This window comes from Thamnophis sirtalis, unplaced genomic scaffold (assembly GCF_051295495.1).
Source record: "Thamnophis sirtalis isolate CommonGarterSnake01/CBP01778 unplaced genomic scaffold, rThaSir2_p1.2 scaffold_7, whole genome shotgun sequence".
NCBI lineage: Eukaryota > Metazoa > Chordata > Lepidosauria > Squamata > Natricidae > Thamnophis > Thamnophis sirtalis.
Window position 1 is genome coordinate 88,978,168 of NW_028261387.1, and position 6,097 is coordinate 88,984,264.

The following is a 6,097-nucleotide window of genomic DNA, read 5'->3' on the forward strand; positions in this document are numbered from 1 at the left end:
CTGGCCCCTTTCTCAATCTTTCCACTTGCACAGAGGATGTGTGTGTGTGTGTGTGTGTGTGTGTGTGTGTGTGTGTGTGTGTGTGTGTAATTGCAGCAAATATCATGTCTCCGGAACTGAGAATTTTTTTTAAAGCAGCTGATCTGACAAGAGAAAGCAAAGGGGCAAGAACAAAGTTGTATGAAAGTGTCAGAGAAGAACTGGAGAAAGCTATGATGGCCTGCAGCCATTTAATATAGTCTCTTGCGCATCTGCAGAATGGCTATATTTTATCTAGTATTGGATTCCACCACCACCCCCTTCATCCCCTCTTAAAATGACAAAACTAAATAAAGGATAGAGAGTTTCTCAGAGTTATTTTATTCTCCGGGTTGGAAAGAAGCGCTTTCTGCAATAAAATTGGCCCCTTTGTATATAAAAAAAATATGACCTGAAAGTATGACGTTTATAACAAATAGCTTGCCTCCAGAAGCTGTAAATGCTCCAACACTGGAAGTCTTTAAGAAGATGTTGGATAACCATTTGTCTGAAATGGTATAGGGTTTCCTGCCTAGGTAGGGGGTTGGACTAGAAGATCTCCAAGGTCCCTTCCAACTCCGCTATTGTATTGTATTGTATTAAATCTAGCTGATAACCCAGTGTTTCCCTGGTATTTATTTATAGGGGGAAAATGTCCGGACCAAATATTGGATTTTCCCCTTTACCAGAGGGAGCCCCCTGGTGGAGTACTGTGAAGCATTTACTATGGCAACTTCACTGGGCTGTATAGTAGAAGCCAGTATGGCAGTATGGTACAACAGGCTGTATCTTAACAGAACACCCCCCCCCAAGGGGTGTTAGGGATGTCTTACCCCCCACCCACAGTATCGGGGAATGGAAGGATTTATACTCCTTGCAGACAGCTGGACATTTGCATCCTTTTTTAGAGAGTCATTGAGGCCACTCGGAGGTTTATATTCATCCCCCTTCTTGTAGAGAGCTTAAGCCTGCAATAAATCTTTCTACTCATTTGTACTACCCGGCTCTTCTGACTTCCTTGGTGCACGACAGAACGGTTGTTAAGTGAAGACTAACAGTATCTAGAATATCTCTTTAGAATGTTACGTAGTGTCTGGTTTTTTTAAAAAAAACAAATCACTTTAAGCATGCTTGATTTTGGTTTCCTGGATGATCAAGAAATCCAGGATTGCCAGATCACTTTTCTTCAGTGTTCTTGTTAATTCTTTCCCATCGATTAGTATCCTCTTATATCTTTCTCCTCCTTTTGAAGAAGAAAGTTGTCAGCAAAAATAAAAAAAAGGGGGAGGGAGGAATTTCCTGGAAGGCTCACACTTGGCAGATTTGACCTCCCAACAGATTTCAGAGTCATTAAAGTCTCTGCATTAATTAACTGTGATTAGGCCTCCCTCCGAGTTCAGAAAGTGTATTGTTTTTAACAAGGCTTTTAAGTGGGCTTCTAAAATTAACTGTTTTTAACCAGGTTTATTGTTCATGAAGAATATTTGTAGCTCAGGGTTAACATGAGAGGTTCTTGGTGCTTTCTGAGCTTCCTTTTTTTCTTGAAGATGGTTCATTATCCTAACTAGGTAACATGTCAGACTAGCACTGATGATGTTACCTGGTTAGCAGAGGTGTTAACAGGTCGGATGGATTCGACCGAACTGGTAGTGATTTGGCAGCCTGGGTGGCTGGAAACAGCAGCGACCCAGGCAGAGGTGAGTTCCTACCAATTGGCACCTATTCGGTAGAACCGGTTCGTCAAATCTACCGAACCGGTTAGAAGAGGTTCCACCAGTGGACCCGGAAAGCAGGCCACACCTACAGAAGAGGTTCCAAGATTTTTTGAAACCCACCACTGGTCCTTGGATATGATTATTCTACACTATCATGCTCCTATTTCTAAAACTCAGTGCCTCTGTGAAAGGGAAGGATGACTACTGCGTTTGTGGTGCAATCAGAACATTGCGTGTGTTGAAGTTGTTTTAACGCAAACCAAAGATGCCTTTTAAAAAACAAGTTTACCTCATATTCTTATGCATACCAGTGCTGTGTGTGAGGGAATTTAAGGTGGTTCTGACAAGTGTCGTCGGCATCTTCATATCCAGTCACATGGGTGGCAAGCCACTCCCATCAGGTCACATGGGTGGCAAGCCACTCCTGTTCCTGTTCCTGTTCCTGTTCCTGTTCCGGTTCCGGTTCCTGTTCCTGTTCTATTCCTATTCTGTTCTCTTCCGGTTCCGGTTCTGATTCCAGTTCCTTGTTCTTGTATCTGTTCCTGTTCCTGTTCCAGTTCCTGTTCCCATTCTATTCTGTTCTGTTCTCTTTCGGTTCCGGTTCCGGTTCTGGTTCCGGTTCCGGTTCCTTGTTCTTGTACCTGTTCCGGTTCCTGTTCCCATTCTATTCTGTTCTCTTCTCTTCCGGTTCTGATTCCGATTCCAGTTCCGGTTCCGGTTCCGGTTCCGGTTCCAGTTCCAGTTCCAGTTCCAGTTCCAGTTCCAGTTCCAGTTCCAGTTCCAGTTCCTTGTTCTTGTACGTGTTCCTGTTCCTGTTCCTGTTCCGGTTCCTTGTTCTTGTTCCAGTTCCTGTTTCTTGTGCCTGTTCCTGTTTTTTGTGCCTGTTCCTGTTTCTTAAATACCTGTTCCTGTTCCTGCTCCTGCTCCTGCTCCTGCTCCTGCTCCTGCTCCTGCTCCTGCTCCTGCTCCTGTTTCTGTTTCTGTTTCTGTTTCTGTTTCTGTTTCTATTCTATTCTATTCTATTCTATTCTATTCTATTCTACAGTATTGTATTCTATTTTTATCCATTTCTTAGTCTACTCTACTTTACTCAACAAATGCCCGACAAACAGAAATTTTGGGCTTGGTTGTGGGCATTAAATTAAGGACTACCTGTACAGGAGCCGTTTCTTTCCCTCTGCTTAACATCTAATTCCAACAGTGCTGTCTTATGTCTATTTACCCCTGTAGTCTGGCTGCATTACTACTATCGTTCTCATCTTTTCTTCGACCTTCTCTTATTAGTATCATTATTATCATTATTATTATTTGGTCATTTTTGTCCGTACACTGAGAGCTTATGCACTGAAGACAAATTCCTTGTGTGCCTAATCACACTTGACCAGAGAAAGTGTTCTATGTATTTAACGTTGTTTCAGTTTTTAGCTCCTGTTCTCACGCACAACATTTTGTAGCAGGAAAGGCAGAGTTAAAAAAAAATAAAAGCAAGAATCAACAATATATCTTTTAAGAACAGTCATTTGATTAGTAATCATGTATAAGTTACATTTCAATAATGTGCTCTCATTATGTAGTATAATTAGCATCATCATATCTTTAAAAAGAAAAAAGCACCACTGTGATTTCCCTATTTCACTTCTAAATAACTAAGAGAGGAAACAAAGGAGTGATTCAAACAGAGAAAAACAAAATCACAGCTTCTTTCTGAATTGAAATTGCCCATCAGAGGCTTATTAGCTTGATGTTCTATTAAGGTGGTTCACCTTGTAATTTCTACTAATTATTACTAATTTGCAGCTCCTTCCCAATTAATTGGTTACAAAGCAAGTGCAGCATTGTCAGGCTACAGGTATAAAATTAATTATGGATAAAATTGCAGAACGGTGCCACCACACCTATGGGAAAGAGAATATTTGTTAATTTGGAATTGTTTACTCTCCAGAGGGGAAAAGTTGCTGGCATCTAAGATCAGTTCTGAGATAATCCTTTTTCTAAAATGTATTCAAAGATCTATAGAAGTACTAGAAGAGAGTGGAGTTTGCAGCAACAAGAAGGAGGGGGAGGGGGAGGAAATAAGCAGGGGAAGGAAAGAGGATGAGGAGGGAGGAAGAAGGAAGAAGAAAAGAGGAGAAAATAAGGAGGAGGGGGGAGGGAGGAGGTGGAGGGAAAAGGAAGAGAAGGAGGAGGAGGCAGGGAGGTGGTGGAGGAGGAGGAAATAAGGAGGAGGAAGGAGGAGGGGGGAAGAAGAAGAGAAGGAGGAGGGAGGACAAGGAGGAGGAAAGGAGGAGGAAGAGGAAAGGAGGAAGAGGAGGTGGAGGAGGAGAAGAAGGAGAAAAAGAAGAAAGAAAGAGGAAGGAAGGAAGAAAGGAAAGAATGGAAATAAGAAGAAGGAGGAGGAAGAGGAGGAAGAAGAGGAAAAGAGGAAGAGAAAGAAAGAGGAAGGAAGGATGAGGAATAAGGAGGAGGAGGAAAGGAGGAGGAGAGGAAGAGGAAGGAGAAGGAGAAGGAGAAGGAGAAGGAGAAGGAGAAGGAGAAGAAGGAGAAGGAGGAGAAGAAGAAGAAGAAGAAGAAGAAGAAGAAGAAGAAGAAGAAGAAGAAGAAGAAGAAGAAGAAGAAGAAGAAGAAGAAGAAGAAGAAGAAGAAGAAGAAGAAAGGGGGAAGGCAGGAAGGCAGACAGGAAATAATGGATAAGAAGGCTGAGGAGGAAGACTGTGTGGTCCATTGGTGTTCTCTGAGCTTCGTTGTTTTCTTGCAGACATTTCATGCTCTTCAAACATAGATACTGGATGCTCATATATCAGAATGGTCTAGTACAGGTAGTCCTTGACTTATGACCACAAGTGAATCCCAAATGCATGTTGTTAAGTGAGACAGTTGTTAAGTGAGTTTTGCCCCATTTTATGACCATAAGTTTAAAAAAACAGTCATGTCACTTTTTTCATTGCTGTTGCAACTTGGAATGGCCACTAAATGAATGTCTGTAAGTTGAGGAGTTCCTGTAGATCTTCCCCAGAGCAAGGAATTGGACAAGATGACCAACTAGACCAATTCTGTAATTCAATCCAGAACAATACGGTTAATGCGGATCTTAGTGTAAGAACATTTATAGTATTAAGAGCAGTGTTTCTCAACCTTGGGAACTTTAAGGCATGTGGACTTCAACTCCCAGAATTCCCCAATTAGTCAAGATTGAGAAACACTGATTAAGAGCATTAACACTTTAATTAAGTCTTTGAAACCCTGTGTTATTTTAAGATCTTGTTGGCCTTCTAACTTTTCAGAGGTCTTGATGATAGTTTACCCATGGAAATGAGATAAGGCTTACATTCCAAAAATAACTTCTTAGAGAAATGTATTCCCGGGAAAATTATAACCCTAGCAAGTTCCTTATACAGAATGATGCTAAACAGGCAAATGAGCATCTGGGTGAGGGGCAGGGAGTATTTGAGAGAGGGCTTTGATTGTAATGTATATAATACTAGCCGATAATCTAGTGTTGCCTGGGTATTTATAGGGGGAAAATGTCCAGACCAAATGTAATTAGAAATTGGATTTTCCCCCTTGTGGAGTACTGTGAAGCTGTTACCAATAGCAATAGCAGTAGACTTATATACCGCTTCATAGGGCTTTCAGCCCTCTCAAAGCGGTTTACAGAGAGTCAGCATATTGCCCCCAACAATCTGGGTCCTCATTTTACCCACCTCGGAAGGATGGAAGGCTGAGTCAACCCTGAGCCGGTGGGATTTGAACCGCTGAACTGCTGATCTAGCAGTAGCCTGCAGTGCTGCATTTAACCACTGCACCACCATAGCAACTCTACTGCGCTGGACAGTAGAAGCCATTTTAACAGCAGTACAGTAGAAGCCATTTTAAGGCACAACAGGCTGTATCTTAACAGAGCACACACCCCAGGGAGTTTCAGTGGTGTCTTACCCAACACAGTATTTGTTTCCAGAGAGTAAGTCATCTGTGTACCAAGTTTGGTTGAAATTGCTCGAGGCTTTCCAGAGTTATGTTGAAACATATACACAGCCATTTATATAGATATATAGATATAGATAGATATAGATTAGGTGTTACGTCAAAGCACCTGGTATGCCCAAATATGGGAGGGAGCATACTGCTTCCCTTTTGCCTTTCAGCTCCACCCTAGGAGACTTCCAGGCAGAAAACCATTTCATGTTGCATTTTTGCTGATAAATAAATGAAGGGAACTAGTATAGATCTATTTCAAGCTATTTAGCTCTCATCAGCTAGACATACTCTTACTGGATTCGAATCCTGGGCTGTTTTTACATGTTTAGACAGTTATATTAACCTCTAAACCACATGGTCACCTCCCTTATCAGCTGAGCCAAAGGAAA